Source organism: Cetorhinus maximus, chromosome 14, assembly GCF_964194155.1.
Source record: "Cetorhinus maximus chromosome 14, sCetMax3.hap1.1, whole genome shotgun sequence".
In the NCBI taxonomy this organism is placed as follows: domain Eukaryota; kingdom Metazoa; phylum Chordata; class Chondrichthyes; order Lamniformes; family Cetorhinidae; genus Cetorhinus; species Cetorhinus maximus.
The window spans coordinates 103,885,022-103,904,019 of NC_135892.1; the positions used below are offsets into that span (position 1 = coordinate 103,885,022).

Genomic DNA, 18,998 nt, shown 5'->3' on the forward strand with positions numbered 1-18,998 from the left:
TTTGGGCATAGGTGGAAGGAAAATGAAGACATTCCAGTTGTCAGTGCCTCCTATTGGCCGCATCATCATAGCATCCTCCTGCCATTCGAAATGCTGGCGATTGATTTGGAGTTTATTTGGCTTGATTGTGTGGATGAGGCCAACTGTGTTAGCAGTCAGCCAGCTTAGCTCTATTGGACCGTGGGAACCAGACTGCTTGGCCTGGGCACAGATGGGCTTTACTGATCCAGTCGTGTGTCCATCGGCGATATTGAAGCATCACAGAGGGACCTGCAGGCAAGGATAGAAGAGGCACAGTAGCTCAATTTGCGATTTCAGTTTGCTGTATTGATGTCTGTGCTCCCCTGTGTGAAGCAAGTGTCGACAAGTCTGAACCCTTTATTTGTTTTTGCAACAGAGTAGCATGTTTTGCTAAATTTGGGGAAAGAAAATAACTTGGCAGGATACCAGGATTGCAGATGTTCCTTATGTCAGCATTGCGCTGGAGGTATTGATTCAAATTTAAGCAAAGAATTATTTGTTTCGATAACAGTGCTTTTTAAAACAGTTTCAAATCAGATAGTTTGACGCCTCTATAGCTGGATATCATTTGCTGTCAGGTTATGAAATCTTGGCCACTTGCAGCAAAGCAGTGATTTTCTATGTGGAATCTGTGGACCACCTGGGTCGGGTAGGGGAGGAGTGTCAGAGAGGGTGGGTGGGGAGGGGGGAGTGGGAGAAGAATGGTGTTTGAGGAATTTCCCAATGGCCTGTAAATTAGAGCCAGAGTCATTATGACATGAGGAGGCTATTCAGCCCATCAAGCCCACGCTAGCCCTCTGCAGAGCAATCCAGTCAGTCCCATTCCCCTGCTCTAGCCCTCTAGTCCATCCAATTTTCTTTTGAAATCATTCATTGTCTCTAACCATCTTCGTGGGCAGCGAGTTTCAATCCATTACCACTCCCTGCATAAAGAACTTCTTCGTCACATACCCCCTTGCAACTCTTGCCCAAAACCTTAAACCTGTGTCCACCTCTTCCTTGTACCATCAGCCAATTGGAACAGCTTTTCTTTTGATGATCTGAAATTCAGATTTTTGTGTCTTTGCAGCAGGATTCTGTTCCATTACTAATCAGTTACTTCCTGCAGTGACATCCCTGTTTTGTCTCGGAGGTCGTGGAATCATACATCAGAGGAGGACATTCAGTCCATCATGCCTGTGCCAACTCTTTGATAGAGCTTCAAATTGGTCCCAATCTCCTCCATCCATGTAGCCGTACAGTTTTTTCTGTTTGAAGTGTGACATTACTGACTAACTCAGGGGAGATGTTTGGAATGTGCAGGGAGTCTTCTATACATAAAATCTTGAAAGCCTGAATATACCAATGTAACCTTCAGATTTTTAAACAGCGTGAAGCAAAGTTCATATACTGAAGATTGGCAATGTGTGATGATCACTTCATCAGTAAGAGTTGCTCAGACTGTCAAATGGATTGAAGAGGGTTTGAATTGTTGAAGGTAAATACACTTGAGTGTATTGTGAGGAAACAAGAGCTCATCCAAAACTCTGCCCCTGTCCGGACACGCACCAAGTCCCATTCGCTCATCACCCCTGTGCTCACTTGACCTACATTGGCCCCTGGTTCAGCAACACCTCGCGTTTTTTAAAAATATAAATTCTATCTTTATTTTCTAATTCCTTGGTGGCCTTGCCTTTGCCTATTTCACTAACCTCCTCCAGCTCTACAGCCCTTTGAGATCTCTGTGCTCTTCCAATTGTGCCCTCTTGAGCCTCTCCTGGTTTTCTCAGCTGTGTCTGTGCCTTCAGCTACTGAGACCCTAAACTCTGGAATTCTCTACTTAAGCTTCTTTGCCTATCTCTCCTCCTTTTAAGATGCTCCTTAAAACCTAGCTCTTTGGCTAAGCTTTCGGTCAAATCTTATGTGATTCAGTGTTTAATTTAGTTTGATATAGGGTCTTGGGATGTTTTATTATGAAGGCACTACATATATGCAAGTTGGATAAAATTGATGAGTTGCAGGGCAAGATTGCTCTGGGAGTTTGGGCTGTCGTGGTATCAACAGTGGCATGACTTCGGCTAGGACAGGATTGAGGACTGAATTTTCATTGGTTACAAGCCATTTAGGTTTGTTTTTTTTAAAAAAAAAGCCATCCTGAAGTCCACTTGCTCTGTCACCTCCCAGCTCAAAGTGAAGGAGGATGTTGAGGTTTGTCCCATCTGAGGGTGTGGAGTGTGGGATTTGGCATGCCCTTTGGGATCCGTTAGCAGGAGAGCCTAAATGTGGCACGATTGAGGGGAGATGAGTGCCCATAGGATCTGGCATCGCTGATTTGCAAGGATCCAGGATCTTGGAAGAGCTAACCAGTGTTTGTGATTTGTTTTCTTGGAAAGTAAATCACAATTTACTAGGATAAAGAAATGCCGCAGCTGTGTAAAAAAAAAAGTCAATATTCTACTCTCTGCCTCTCTGGAACATGTAATAAATGTGTGATAGCTTTAAGAAGTAAGTTTACTTTTACTTTCAAGCCTAATTTAAGCAATTGTTTCACCTTCTGTATAACGTGTGAGAGGGAGAGGTTTCAAACGATGTCCGATGAAAGGCCAGTCTTGCCGCAAATTGTAAACATTTCCATAATTTCTTTACTTAAATAACCTGATTGCAAAAATATTTTTGTGCAGTTGAGTTTTTCTACTGTACCGGGGCAGTGCTTCCACACATCAAATCTTTTGTTCATACGTAATCCTGGTGTCAGTCATTAAAGGAAATTTTAGAGTAGAATAAAACATTTACCTGAGTCATGTCCTAAAATTCATAATTTACATTGTTCCTGGAAATCTTTGGAAACCATTAGCGTTATCTCTCAAATGAGAATTGGAATCAAAACCAAGTGTTGGAAAAACTCAGCAGATCCGGCAGCATCTATGGAGAGAGAAACTGAGTTGACGTTTCGAGTCCGATATGACTCCCCTTTGGAACGAGAGGGAGGTAGAAATGTGATGGGTTTTATGTTGTTGAATAAAGTGGAGCAGAATAGAAGGTCAGGGATAAATTAAGGGGCAGAAGAGATTAAATGACAAAGCTGTCATTTAACATAACTGAGAATTGACCCTCTTGAGTTTAAGATAGCAAATGATACTGTGAAGGTAAATTCCAAGCCATAGTTAGTACCAATCCATGATAGTGGGCTAAAAGGGTACAGGTTTATACTGGTGAAGAGAAAATTAAGGATGTCTTTCAAATGAAATGTTAAACTGACGCCCTGCCTGCTCTCTCAGGTGAAAGTAAAGATCCCATCACGCTATGACAAAGAAGAGAAGGGGAGTTTTCCTCGGTGCCCTGCACAATATTGATCCCTCAGCCAACGTATAAGATAAAATAATCCGGCGATGATCTCATTGCTGTTTGTGAGATCTTTGTTATTTGGAGAGAAAGTGTTGGAAATACTCAGATTCTCTTAACCAGGGGAACATATGAACATACGAAATGTGAGCAGAATTAGGCCCCTTGGTCCCTTGAGCCTGCTCCGCCATTCAATAAGGTCATGGCTGATCTGTTTGTGTTTTGAGTTCCACATTCCCATCTGCTCCAGGTAACATTTGATTCCCTTGCCTAATCAGAATCTATCTACCTCTGCCTTGAATATATTCAGTGACGCTGTTTCCACCGCCTTCTGAGGCAGAGAGTTCCAAAGTTGCACAACCCTCAGAGAAAAAAATTCTCATCTCTGTCCTAAAAGGGTGACCCCTAATTTTAAAACAGTGCCCCTTACTTCTGGACTCAGCCGTAAGAGGAAACATCCTTTCCACATCCATCTTGTCAAGACCATTCAGGATCATTCATAGATCAATCAAGTCACCCCTCACTCACCTAAACTCCAGCCTGCCCAACCTTTCCTCACAAGGCAACTCACTCATTCCAGGTATCAATCTAGTAAACCTCCTCTGAACCACCTGCAACACATTTACATCCATCCTTAAATAAGGAGACCAGAAGGTCCCGCATGGGAGACTGAAGGTAAGAGCCCATGGGATCCAAGGCAATTTGGCAAATTGGATCCAGAATTGGCCGAGTGGCAGGAAGCAGAGGGTGATGGTAGAGGGGTGTTTTTGTGACTGGATGCCTGTGTCCAGTGGGGCTCCACAGGGATCGGTGTTGGGTCCCTTGCTGTTTGTGGTATATATAAACGATTTAGACTTGAATGTAGTGGGGTTGATCAGTAAGTTCGCGGATGACACGAAAATTGATGGGGTGGTAAATAGTGAGGAGGATAGCCTTAGATTACAGGAGGATATAGACAGGCTGGTCAGATGGACTGATCAATGGCAAATGGAATTTAATCTGGATAAGCGTGAGGTGATGCACTTGGACAGGACAAACAAGGCACGGGAATACACGATGAATGGTAGGACCCTGGGAAATACTGAGGATCAAAGGGACCTTGGTGTACATGTCCACCGGACCTTTAAGGTAGTGGGACAGGTAGATAAGGTGGTTAAGAAGGCATATGGGATACTTGCCTTTATTAGCCAAGGCATAGAATATAAGAGCAGGGAGGTTATGCTGGAACTGTATAAAACGCTGGTTAGGCCACAGCTAGAGTATTGCGTGCAGTTCTGGAATCCACATTATAGGAAGGATGTGATTGCACTAGAGAGTGTGCAGAGGAGATTTACCAGGATGTTGCCTGGGATGGAGAGTTTTAGTTATGAGGAGAAATTGGATAGACTGGGGTTATTTTCCCCGGAGCAGAGGAGATTGAGGGGGGACATGACTGAGGTGCATAAAATTATGAGGGGCATAGATAGGGTAGACAGGAAGGAACTTTTCCCCTTTGGTGGAGGGATCAACAGCCAGGGGGCATAGATTTAAGGTAAGGGGCAGGAGGTTTAGTGGGGATGTGAGGAAGAATGTTTTCACCCAGAGGGTGGTGGGAATCTGGAACTCACTGCCTGAAAGGGTGGTAGAGGCAGAAAGCCTCATAACAACATTTAAGAAGTATTTGGATATGCACTTGTGATGCCATGGCATACAAGGCTATGGGCCTAGTGCTGGAAAATGGGATTAGAATAGTTAGGTACTTATTTGACCGGCGCGGACTCGATGGGCCGAAGGGCCTTTTTCTGTGCTGTAGACCTCTATGACTCTATGACAAAACTGCCCACAGTATTTGAGATGCGGTCTCACTAATGCCCTGTATAACTGAAGCATAATATCCTTACTTTTATGTTCTATTCCTCTCGTAATAAAGGATAGCATTCCATTAGCCGCCTTGATTACATGCTGTAACTGCATACTAACTTTGTGACTTTTATGCATGAGAACACATAAAACACTCTGCACCTCTGAGTCCTACAGTTGTTCTCCGTTTAAGTAATACTCTGCTTTTTCATTCTTCCTGCCAAAGTGAACAACTTCACATTTTTCCACATTATACTCCCAGCTACCAGATTTTTGCCCACTCACTCAACCTATCTATATGTCTTCTTCACAACATACTTTCCTACCTATCTTTTTGTGTCGTCTGCACATTTAGCTACCATGCCTTTGCTCCCCTCATCTAAGCCATTAATGTAAATTGTAAAAAGTTGAGGCCCCAGCACAAAATCCCCGTGGAACTCCACTAGCCATATCCTGCTAATCAGACAAAGACCCATTTATGCATACTCTCTGCTTTCTGCCAGCCAGCCAATCTTCTATCCAGGCTAATATGTTACCCCCGACACCATGAGCTTTTATTTCCTGCAATAACCTTTGATGTGGCGCCTTATCAAATGCCTTCTGGAAATCTAAGTACAGTACGTCTGCAGGCTCCCCTCTATCCACCACCCATTACTCCTTCAAATACCTCTAATAAATTGGTTAAACATGATTTCCCTTTCATAAAACCATGCTGCCTCTTTCTGATTACCTTGAGTTTTTCTAAGTGCCCAGCTATAATCTCTCTAATGGTTGACTCTTAACACCTTCCCCATGACAGATATCAGGCTAACTGACCTATAGTTTCCTGTTTTCTGCCTCTCTCCCTTCCTGAATAGATGGGTTATATTAGCTATTTCCAAGTCTGATGGAACCTTTCAAGAATCTAGTGAGTTTTGGAAAATTAACACCAACGCATCTACTACCTCATTAGCCACCTCTTTTAAGACCCTAGGATGAAGTTTATCAGGACACACAGACTTGTCAGCTCGCAGCTCCATTAGTTTGCTCAGTACCGCTTCCCTAGTGATTGTAATTTCACCAAGTTCCTCTCTCTCTCTCCTCCACTTTCTGATTTACAGCTATTACTGGGATTTTTTTTGTATTCTCTATGGTGAAGACAGAAGCAAAACATCTATTCGTTTCATCTGCTATTTCTTTATTATCAACTATTAACTCCCCACTGTCACTCTCTCTAGAGGGCCAACACTCACTCACCTACTCTTCCTTTTTATGTACCTGTAGAAACTCTTGCTATCTGTTTTTACATTTCTAGCTAGCTTCCTCACATGCTCTAATTTTTTTCTCCTGATTAACCTTTTATTCATTCTCTATATTCTGACCAATTGTCTGACCTACCGCTCATCATTGCTCAGTTAATTGCTCTTTCCTTAAGTTTGATGCTTTCCTTAACTTCTTTAGTTGACCACAGATGGTGGGTCCTCCCCTTAGAATTTTCCTTTATAGTAAGAATATATTTATTCTGAGTACTCTGAAATACCCCCTTAAATGTCTGCCGCTGCTTCTCTATTGATCTATCCCCTCGTCTAGTATCGCAGTTCACTTCAGCTAGATCAGCTTTCATGCCCACATAGTTGCCCTTATTTAAGTTTAAAATACTAGTCTTAGACCCACTCTTCTCCCTTTCAAACTGGATGTAAAATTCAATTACATTGTGGTCGCTGCTACCTAGGGGTTTCTTTAATCCTGTCACATGACACAATACCAAGTCTCTTATAACCTGCTCTCTGGTTGGTTCCAGAACATGCTGTTCTAAGAAACTATCTCAAAAGCAGTCTATGAACTCCTCATCCAGGCTACTACTGCCAATTTGATTTTTCCAGTTTATATGTAGATTAAAGTCACCCATGATCATTGCCATCCCTTTATTGCAAGCACACAATATTTCTTCTTGTATGCATTGTTCTACATTGTGCTTACCGTTAAGGGGCCTGTAGACCACCCCCCACTAGCGATGACTTTCCCCTACTATTCCTCATCTCCACCCAAACCGATTCTACATCCTGATCTGGACCAAGGTCATCTCAAACTATTGCACAAATGCTATCCTCGATTAACAGTGCTACCCCTCCACCTTTACCTTCACCTTCACCAGCTTCCTAGTCTTGAATGTCATATACCCCATAATATTCAGGCCCCAATCATTGTCATCCTGCAGCTTGGTCTCCGTAATGGCTATCAGTTCATATTATTTCAATGAGCGCTATCAATCATTTACTTTGCATCTGAATGCACATAGCATTTGTAATAGAGCCTTTAGTTTAGTCTTTTTGTTATATTTGTAACATCTAGTCTTGATTCTTTTGTGCATTCCTCGGTTTTATCTCTGTCCCTTCCTGCCTTCCTCGAACCCTCATTTCCCATATTACTATTTTCCTCTCTTACCTTGTCTCTACTCTTTGATATACCATACTTTCCACATTTGATCCCTTCCCCCAACTATTTAGTTCGAAACCCTCTCAACTTCCCTAGTTATGCGGTTCGCAAGAACGCTGGTCCCAGCACAGTTCAGGATAGACCATTCTAACGTTACAGCCCCCACTCTCCCCAATACTAGTACCAATGCTTCACAAACGGAACCCACTTCTCCCACACCAGACTATGAGCCACATATTCATCGCTCTAATTTTATGTACCTTATGCCAATTTACAGATAATAATCCAAAGGTTTATTGAGATTCTGTTTTTTAATTTAGTGCCTAGCTCCTCATACTCTCTATGCAGAAGCTCTTTCCTAGTTCTACCTCTGTCATTGGTACCTACATGGACCATGACAATCAGATCCTCTCCTCTCACTGCAAGCTCCCTGAGCAGATGTCCTAAACCCTGGCACCAGGCAGGCAACGCAGCTGTCTGGACTCTTGCTCTTTGCTGCAGAGAACCATTGACAATCCCCCTCGCTATGCTGTCTCCTACTACCACTACGTTCCCTTTTGCTCTCCCCACTTGAATGGCTTCCTGTACCACAGTGCCATGGTCAGTTTTATCATCCATCCTGCAGCCCCCACCCTCATCCAAACGAGCTGAGAGAACCTCAAACCTATTAGGCAATGGCAGAGGCTCACACTCCTGCCCTCTGGGTCCCCTTGCCTGCCTCATTTGCAGTCACCAACCTCCTGTCCCTGACTACTGACCAAATCAGAAGACCCTATCCTAAGTGGTGTGACTGCCTCCTGGTACAAAGTGTCCAGGTAACGTTCCCCCTCCCTGATATGTTGCAGAGTCTGCAGCTCAGCCTCCAGCTTAATGGCTCTGAGCTGAAGTTCCTCGAGCCGCAAACATTTTCTGCAGGCTTGTTTGCCCTGGATCACAATGTTATCAAGGAGCTCCCACATGCTACAGCGTTGACACATCACCTGTCCTTTCATCCTTAATGTGTTTTAAATAAATAAGTGAATAATACAATTAAGTAATTATGTTTTTTAAAAATACATTTTATTAACTTTGCCAATTTGTGTACTATTTTAAACTTCAGGGATAGAATAGAACTTACCCACTTACCAGATACTCACCAAACAGCTAGCTCCCTTTCCTGTAGTAGCGTAGGAACCAATTCCTACAGGATCAGAACGATAGAGAAAAGAAACGAACACCTCCTCCCCTTCACCGAACTCTCCCACTCACCAAACTCCAAGTCTGCACTCGGTTTCCTCAGCTGCGCTCGTTTGCCTTGGCCGCACTAAAGAATCCTGAATTTATCATAAACTGAACTGGGACTACTGCAGCCAGATTCAGCCAGTTAGCTAATTTACTACTCAGCTCCCACAGAGTGAGAGTGAGGAGCTTACCCTGTCTAAACTGCAAGTATTGCTTACACAGTACTTTCCAGTTACTGCTAATCATAGACTAGATTAGATTTTAAGAGCCAATTTTAAGGACAAAATTAACACTTTAAACTCTGCCACTCACCTTTGGGAAGAACCATATTTGACTTAAGGACATCGTGGTCATCATCAAAATTTCATGGTCATCATCAGAATTTTATTGAATTCAAATTTCACCATCTGCTGTGGTGGGATTTGAACCTGGGTCCACCAGAGCATTATCCTGAGTCTCTGGAATACTAGTCCAGTGACAATACCACTATGCCACCGCCTCCCACTTTTAAATATGTACCTTTGTCAATAAATATAAATGTAAAGATTGGCTCCAGTTCTGTCCCCACCAACTACCTTTCTGGATTAGAACATCCTTGCTGTGTGCAAATTGGCTCCTGTGTTTCCTACTTCACATCAAAATTACTTCATTAGCTGTAAAGCGCTTTAGGAACTTGCTGCCTGCTAGGACGATGGAAGCAGAGATGAGGAGTGATTTCAAATGGAAACCGGATGGGCACTTTAGGACAATAAACTTGCAGCGCTACGGGAATAGAGCGGGGCAATGGGGCTGACTGGATTGTTCTACAGAGAGTGGGTATGGACTCGATGGACCAGCTGGCTGCCTTCTGTGCTACAATGACTACATGGGCTGAATTTTGTGGAGGTGATGGTGGTCTGTTGCCTATTGGTGAGAGAGCAAGCGAGACTCCCGTAGCTTTTCAGGAAGCCCTGCCAAATTAAATGCCGCTCAGGCACTTGACAGGCCAGCGGTGGCCTTCCTGTCCCCCTCACCCACCCCTGGGATCACGGAACCAACCAAGAGTGGTTGTCCCACCCACCGAGTGCTGCCAGTATCTGAGTCACACCCGCCCGAGGCTTCGCACTGAAGAGGGGACCAAGCACAAATTATTGATTGAAGGAAGGCGGTTGTGGGGGAGGGGAGCCGGCAGTAAGGGCAGGGGGTTATCTCTCAGTGGGCAACCCCCTTCCTGATGCTGGGTCCCTCGATCAGGCGCTGAGTGCTTTTGAACGAGGGACCCCCCCCCCCACCTCCCCCGGGAACCTGCAGGTAAACCGTCCTACCTGATTAAATGCCCCCCCTGCCACCAAACTCACCACAGGGGAGGGCACAAGAACCTGCCTGTGATTCTAAAAGTGGCATTAAAGTGGGACTTGAGCAAGCAACAGGGTTTGAAACTGGAGCAGAAAAGAATAAGGTGGAAAGGCCAGATCAGCCAAAATGGAGCACTCACTGGGGACCTTCACAATGCGTTTTGCGCACGAGTCTCTAGCCAAAGTAACTTAGAAAATCTGATTCTGAATTTGGTCCACAATATTTGCACCCTGGCCAGGTTCTGTCAGGCAGATAGGATTAATGAGTCACATCTCAATATCCTTCAAAGAGGAAAGCACCACTTCAACAGATGGGTCATAGTTGCTGATGAGCCTGGATGCATTTGTTGTGGCTTTTTAAACCACTCCTCATCATTCCTGAGTTTCAATAATGCCAAAATCATTTTGTCATGATGCAAACTGAAAAAGTATTGTGGGAAGCTATTTCTATTTGTGCTTGCAGCAATATTAATGGTTGTACAAAGAATTATTTGCATCACCTTCAGCACCTGCACATTTAGCTGTCTGGGACCTGAACTCTGGAATTCCATCGCTATACATCTCCTCCCCTCCACCTCCCCCTCCTTTGAAGATCCTCCTTCAAATTTACCTCTTAGACCAAGCTTTTAGTCACCCCTTCTTTGACTCAGTGTTTATTTTTGTATGATTATGTTTCTGTGATATGCCTTGGGTCATTTCTTTTCTACGATACAGACGCTATTATCAACCTAAGTGGATGGTCCTGGGATCTGGGTGACATGGTACAGAGTACGTTTTACGTTGGCCAGACCAGGTTCGCTTTCCAGGAGGTTAGTTGGGTTTTTAACAACCGTCTGGAAATTTTCGTAGTTGGCTTTATACTGGCACCAGTCCACCAGTTACCAGATCTGTTCAATTGACTTTTCGCAGTGAGCTGTGGTGGGATTTGACCTCCTGGGTGGGTAGTCTAGCGCTGTGAACACGAAGCTGCCATTGAGAGTGCAGGAGTTTTCGATCCTGTTTGTTTGGGTAAAGCTTTCAGAAAGGGCAGTGTGCGGAACTCACTGCATCACCAGTGTATGTGGCTTTATGGTATGGTGAAATGAGGTGGTGGTGAATAGAATTCATCATCCTGTGGTAGAATGAGGAAAATGGGCTCATGTCATCAAGGGTTAGGCAGCAATATGGGACGGAGCACAGTTTCAAGATCGCAGTCATCAGATAGGCGTGTAGTTTCCATGTTGGGAGCCAACAAGCTGTTTTAGGAATGTGTTCCCTGCCTTGGCATCCAGTCCACACTTGTGCACATTTGTAAATCCTCTGGAGGGTTTCTTTTTTTCTTTCCAAAATCCTTGAGGAGGCTGTAGGCTCTGGTTTTGTTGTATGCATCGCACGTTTGTGTTGTGAGTTACCTGAAATCTCATCAAGGTAAAAAAACCCCTAGCTGATGTTATCATGTCGAGCATGAGGGATTGAGGCAAAGAGCCTGCATCACTCGTTTTAATGGCAGTCCTGATGTGTAAATCTGCACTGACATGTCGCTGATGGACAGATTTGAGTCTCATAGGTGGCACAGTATGTGATGGAGGTATGTCTGAAGATGGGCAATGTGCACAGTTGGCTGCTCTTAGTCACGCAGTGCAAAATTGTCTGCTGGTTCTTTTCCGTTTTAATGCTGTCACTCATCCTCTCTTCTATTTCTCTCCCTTACCGCTCCTGTTCGAAGCATAGGATCAGGAGGAGGCCATTCAGCCCCTCGAGCCTGTTCTGCCGTTCAGTGAAATGGAGACTGATCTGTGCCCTTGCTCTATGTACATGCCTTTGCCCTGGACCCTTTAATACTTTAGGCTAACAGAAATCCCTCAATTGCAGATTTCGAGTTAACAACTGATCCAGCATCACCTGTTTGAGGAGAGGGTTCCAAACTTATACCAGTCCCTTTGTCTGAGGAACTGTTTCCTAACTTCATTCCTGAAAGGGCTGGCTCTAATTTTTTTTTTGGCTATGACCTCTAGCCTTTGACTTCCCAACAACAAAAGTAGTTTGGTGGGTTAGGCAGCTTCTGTGGAGAGGAACAGAGTTAACATTACAGGTTGATGTCCCTCCTTCAGATCTGAAGAGAGGAATGTAGTAGGTTTTGACATAGTGAAAGGTGGAGGGGGTTGGGGGGGGGCCGGAAGAACCAAAAGGAAGGTGTGTGAGAAAGAGATTAAATGTCTGAAGCTTTCATGGTATAAAGGCCAAAGGAACATAAGTAGTGCGGAGATCTGGCGTGAATGGCTGGATAGCAGCTGTCCCAATGCAAGATAAAGGGATAAAGAAACCAGGAAAAACAGAAACCAGCAAACCGAAAACACGAGACAAAATGGTTGCAGAGGTCATGATCTAAAATTGTTGGACTCCCCGTTAAGTCCATAGGGCTACAGATTGCCGAGTCGAAAGATGAGGTGTTGCTCCGCGAGCTTACATTGAGCTTCATTGGAACTGGAAGGGTCACCGACGTCAAACGTTGACTCTGTTTCTCTCTCCGCAGACGCTGCCAGACCAGCTGAGTGTTTCCAGCATTTCCTGTTTTTATTTCAGATTTCCAGCATCTGCAGTGTTTGGCTTTTGAAGTAGTTTCAAGGCCGGTTGCCCTGCTTGGATTGGGATCCCCTGTGTGGCTGGCTCTCTGCAGCTTCCTGCCGGCGGCCATTTCTGTTGCTTGAGGCTGGACGGAGATCGTTAATCCTTAAGAACTGTTGTAGCTTCACTCAGCCCTGTACTCACCGGATTCCTGTAAACAGCGCTTAAGTTACCAATCTGTATACGCGTCTGTCTTAACCATCGCAGAAATAATTGCATAACCTGGAATGGGTGGGTTGCCTTATGAGGAAAGGCTGGACAGGCTAGGCTTGTATCTGCTGAAGTTTAGAAGAGTAAGAGGTGACTTGATTGAAACATATGAGACCCTGAAGGGTCTTGACAAGGTGGATGTGGAGAGGATGTTTCCTCTTGTGGGAGAGTCTAGAATTAGGGGCCAGCCTTTAAAAATAAGGGGTCGCTCATTTCCAGACGTGGAGAAATTTTTTCTGACAGTTCAGAGACTTTGGAACTCTCTTTCCCTAGAAGGTGGTTGAAGCAGAGTGCTTTAATATCTTTAAGGCAGATGTAGATAGATTCTTGCTAAGAAAGGGGATGAAAGGTTATCGGGGGTAGGCAGAAGTGTGAAGTTGAGGTTAAAATTACAGTCAGAGTCAGAGTTATACAGCACAGAAACAGGCCCTTCGGCCCATCGTGTCCATGCCAGCCATCAAGCACCTATCTATCCTAATCCCATTTTCCAGCACTTGGCCTGTAGCCCTGTATGCTATGGCGTTTCAAGTGCTCATCTAAATACTTCTTAAAAGTTGTGAGGGCGCCTGCCTCTACCACCCCCTCAGGCAGTGAGTTCCAGATTCCAACCAACCTCTGGGTGAAAAAACTTTTCCTCAAATCCCCTTTAAACCTCCTGCCCCTTACCTTAAAACATGCCCCCTGGTTATTGACACCTCCGCTAAGGGGAAAAGTTTCTTCCTATCTACCCTTCCATCTATGCCCCATAATTTTGTATACCTGCAGTTCTTCACAATGTAAACATTATTGGAACAGATTCAAACATCCAAAATGAGGATTGCTCAACTCAATTGTTGAAATAGAGAGAGATTTCTAAAGAAATTATGATCAGCCATGAGCTCCTTGAATGGAGGAAACAGGCTTGAGGGGTCGAGTGGCCTACTCCTGTTCCTAATTCATATGTTCGCATCAGATTTTATTTTAAACTTGAGAGATTTGGCTGGTGAACAATGTTTTGTATGATCATGAGTTCACCACTTGCTCCAGCTGCAGAATGGTTAACCTGGGATGAACTAAAGTGTGCACTCTGCTCTTGCAGTCGAAATGCTGAGAGATTTGAGGAATTGTTCATTCAAATCGGAGAGGGGACTGTTTCAGAAATGCACAGTAAAACTTTGTGCTGCACTAACTTGACTGTCCAGTGTGGTGGACGCAACATAGCTGGTTTAAGCTAGTGGTAAAAGCGTCGTGGTCTCCCTAAAGCTTTCTAACGTCACTTCAAGATAATTTCCAAGTCACGATGATACATTTTGAAGTAACTGCTTTCAGTTGTTGGGTGAAAATGTTGAAACCCTTGAAACATTATGGTGGAAATGAGTATTTGACATTCCAGTTCTGGATTAGCATGTCATTACAACAAAAAATGTGTCGTCTTTTTATGCAGTGAAACAACAGTAAATAGAAATTAGTGTCCTCATTTATACAAATGAAAACCACGGCGTACAGCACATAGATTTTGGCAAATGGCGGATGGAATGATTGTTAAACCTACGAGTAGAGTTTGACATTTATGGGAGAACATTTCCCAAATTCTTGTTTGGTTTTTATTTTTGTGAAGCTTGTGTGAAGACTTGCAGTAATTGCACCTCCTCCTGGTCTAATATTGCCAGCCTAACCTGGAACGCCTGAATGTTGGTTAAGGTTTCAAGATGCACCTCTGTTGTTGGGCAATTAGTTCAATGCGAGTAGCATGGAGGGTATGGGGAGGAGCTGAATTCAAAATTTCGGAAGAATCGCTCGAGATGTGCATTTATATGGAAGAAAATATCAAAAAATTCCATTGGCAAATTGAAATGCGGCTTTCAGAAGGGAATTGGCTAAGCACTTGAAGGGAAATAGGTGTTTAAAATCGTGAGGGATGTGAACAGAGTAGATAGGGAGAAACTGTTCCCATTAGCGGAAGGATCAAGAACCAGAAGAGACAGATTTAGGATGAATGGCAAAGAATCCAGAGGAGACATGAGGAAAATCTTTTTTCTTTTTTTTTGCTCAGCAAGTGTTTAGGATCTGGAATGCACTGCCTGAGTGGGGCGCAGGCAGATTCAATTGTGACTTTCAAAAGGGAATTGGATAATTATCTGAGGAGGGAGAATTTTTCAGAGATGCAGGGGAAAGGCGGGGTTGTGGGTCTAGCGCAGTTGAGAAACAGACCGCTTTAACCCAACAGATCAATGCCGGTGTTAATATTCTGTACGAGTTGTTCTGTTCACCTAACCCCATTAACATATCCTTGGATCCTTTTGAATATAAATACATTGTTGGTGGAGCCATCAATGCAAAGCATCTTTCCTTTATCATAGTTTCCTGTTTTGAGTTGTGCACTTGGGCCGTGAGGACGTTGTTGAAAACTCTGTCATTTAGCAATACATGTCCCGTCAGTTGTTTGAATTGTCACTGATTTATGGGCTGAACTGGTGCATTCTTCAGATTTTCTGGACGGCAAATGCTCTTTTTCTTACACACTGTGCAAATCTGGCTTTATTTTTCACAGAACATAGTCCTGCCTTCAGGGAACACAGTTTTTATTTTTCTGATCAACGTTCGTCCTTCTCGCTCTACACATGAACATTAAAAACATCAGCAGGCCATTCAGCCCCTTCAGCCTGTGCTGTCATTCCATGAATATTGTGGCTGATCAGTGTCCTAAGTCAACCTATCCGCTTTGGTTCCGTAACCTTTAATGCCCTTGCCTAATAAAAACAAAATTTATCGATCTGGGTTCTGAAATTTCCAATTGACCCCAACCTCAACAGCTTTTTGGGAGAAGGCAGAGTTCTTAATTTCCACCACAGTTAGTGTGAAGAAATGCTTCCTGACATCCCATTTGAACAGCCTAGTTCTAACTTTAGGTTAAAGATCCCCATGTTCTAGATTCTCTCACCCAAGAAAATAGTTTCTCTCTCTCTACCCTAACAATTCTTCCACTGAAGACATCAACTCCCATTGCCGTTTTTATCCAAATGCGTTTTCATAGCCTAGGTCTGCTTCAGTTGTCCTGTGCATCATGTTCGGTGTCCTTATCTCTGCACCATCTTCAAATGAAAATATGTAGGGCTTCTGTTCTGTCCGATTCCCTCAAATGTTATCTGTATAATGCAGAAAACTGCTTTTTTAGGTGATTTTTGTGGTTCCTCCAGTTCTGGCCTCTTGTGCACCTCCAACTTTCTTCACTCCACTATTGGTGGTCGTGCCTTTAGCTGCCAAGGCCCTAAGCTCCGGAATCGCCTTTCGAAATCCCTCTGCCTGTCTAAGTTTCTCTCCTCTAGAACTCTCCTTAAAAGCCACCTCTTTGACTATGCTTAATTGCCCCAATACCTTTATGTTAAATTTTGCCTTCACACCTTTGCTGCCAGTTGAGACCCTGAAGTGGGAAATTAATTAAGTGGGTAGCTTACAGGCTCCTGGGGGTGGGGGAGGGTCTTGTCCAAAGGCACTCAGTGCCTGATCTATGGGCCCAGCACAGGAAAAGAAGGTGGGGGGGTGCACAACCCCCCTCCCCCCTCCCTCACTTTCACCCTCCCTTGTTTCCAGCCCCTGCTGCCATCACTCACTTCTGGCCAAGGATTAATTGACCTCGGATGGGTGTCATACCCATAACAGCCACCAATTTTCTGGTGGCGCTGCTGTTCAGTAGAACTATGGCACCTGAGTGGCCATCAGCTCTTGACAGGTGGGACTTCCGCCCCTGGGGTCCTTGATCCAGGTTGGGGGGAGGGGAGGGAAGCCGGCCACTGGCTTGTCAAGTGCCTGAGTGGGTGCAGCAGGCTTTCCCTAAAAGAGGTGACTCAGGGCTCTCGCCGGCTCTCCAGTTGGTGGGCGAATCCCCCTCCTCTCCGCAACTGCCCCCCTGCCACATCGCCTCCTCGAGATTTTGCCCAGAGCCTTACAGCAAAGCGGAAAGGAACTCTGATTAGCGTCGTGCTTTACATCTTAAGCATCCCCAGACCTACCTAAAATTTCCGATGAGGAAACACGTGAATGCGTAGACATCGTATAAGTTGAATTGGAACAGATCCCCTTCCTCGCCAGGGAAGACAAAGTAGAACCCCAGGACCGTGATTGGAAAGGACCTGAGCAAGTTGTGGAATGTTCAGCGTTGAATATTTTCAAGGCTGAGTTAGACTGACTCTTGAACTAAAGGGGAGGCGAGAGTTACGGGGAAATAGAGGACGTTCGACCCATTGTGCCTATGCTGTCTCTTTGAAAGAGCCATGGAACTAATCCTGCTCCCCAGTCCATTCTCCAACGCGGTCATAAATTATTCTCCTTAGAGTATTTATCCAATTCCTTTTTGAATGCTACTGCTGAATTTGCTTCCATCACCCTTTTCAGGTAGGGCATTCCAGGCAACTACTGCATTGAAAAAAAAAATCTCATCATCTCCCCTCTAGTTTTTTTCATCCATTCAAATATCTTTGCAGAACCAGATTCTTCTTCAAAAATAGAGTGCAGGAAACCCAAGTGGAAATGCTGCTTCAAGAAGGAAAATAAAAAAGGTAATAAAAATTAAATGCTGCAGCAGTTTGGAGGGTTTAATTAAAGCTCTGTCCTTGCTCGTTACTGGAGCCAGTGTGTGTTGGTTAATGGTTGCTGGTGTTTGCTACATAAAGCAAGCCATGTTCCGCTTTGTATAAATATTTGACCTGGAACCATCTGGGATAAATTAGATGCAATTCAGCTTTAATTTAAAAACAAAAATGTATCCATAGTGAGGATGGGAGCAAGATTTTTAAAAAAAAATACATAGGCATCAGTAGTCAATTGACACCTGACTAAATTGTTGGCCTTATTAGGTAGTCTCCAGGGTAATGTGCATGTATACCATTTCATACACAAACTGGTAATTTAATCACAATGCTGCATTCAGGTGCTAACTGACTGAACGCATGTTGAAGTTCAACATTGTTCAAAGGCTGTCAAACATTGTGAAAGATCTATGCAGCAAGATTAATTGACAAGTGAATATTTGTACCATTGTGAATCTTATTTTTAAACAACTAGCCCTACAGAGTCACGTTCAAGTACCATTATAAAATATCTCTATCCCCTGTCTCTCTTTTCACCACCTCCCCCACCTCACCTCACCTCACCTGCCCCCACCCCCCCAAACAATTCCTCTGTTAATATCTGTTAGGATTTGGAGGGACTGGCAGGAAAAGGCAATGAATCAGTATCTCGATGCTCGATAACTGAGTGGAATTGGTTTTATGGTTAGCTAACCAGGGCGTGATTTCAAAATTTGCAGATGATATGAAGATTGGAATCGTTGTCAACTGTGATGAGGATAGTCATGAGCTTCAAAAGGACATGTTGGTGGATTGGGCAGACAAGTGGCAGATGTAGTTCAATGCAGAAAAGTGTGAGGTGGTTCATTTTGGCAGGAAGAACATGGTGAGACAGTACGAAATAAAGGGAGAGACTCTGAAGGAGGTGCAGGAACAGAGGGACCTCAGTGTATATGTACATAGGTCTTTGAAGATGGCGGGGCATGTTGAGAGAGCAGTTAATAAAGCATATAGTATCTTAGGCTTTATTAATATGGGCAAGAGGAAGGAGGTCATGTTGAACTTGTATAAGACATTAATTAGGTGTCATCTGGAGTACTGCATCCAGTTCTGGGTGCAATACTTGAGGAAGGATGTGAAGGTGTTGGAGAGAGTACAGAGGAGGTTCACAAGAATGATTCCAGGGATAAAGAACTGTAGCTATGAGGATAGATTGGAGAGATTGGGACTCTTTTCCTTGGAGAAAAGAAGGTTGAGAGGAGACTTGATAGAGGTATTCAAGATCCCGAGGGGTATGGACAGGATAAATGGTGAGAAATTGTTCCTACTCAAGAGAACATCAAGTACTAGAGGGCACAGATTCAAAATAATCGGCAAAAGGAGTACATGTGATGTGAGGGAAAATTTTTTCACCCAGAAGGTGGTTGGAGTCTGGAATGAAATTCTGGCCAGAATTTTGCGTTGTTTGAGTAGGCGTACGCCCAATCCG

At 44.1% G+C, this 18,998-nt stretch overlaps 1 protein-coding gene across 4 annotated transcripts in view; it reads left to right on the top strand.

Moving 5' to 3' along the window:
• The window catches only part of smyd3 (SET and MYND domain containing 3), a 732,860-nt gene that overhangs the window by 96,226 nt on the left and 617,636 nt on the right, over positions 1-18,998 (top strand). The gene's annotated exons all lie outside the window — the stretch shown is intronic.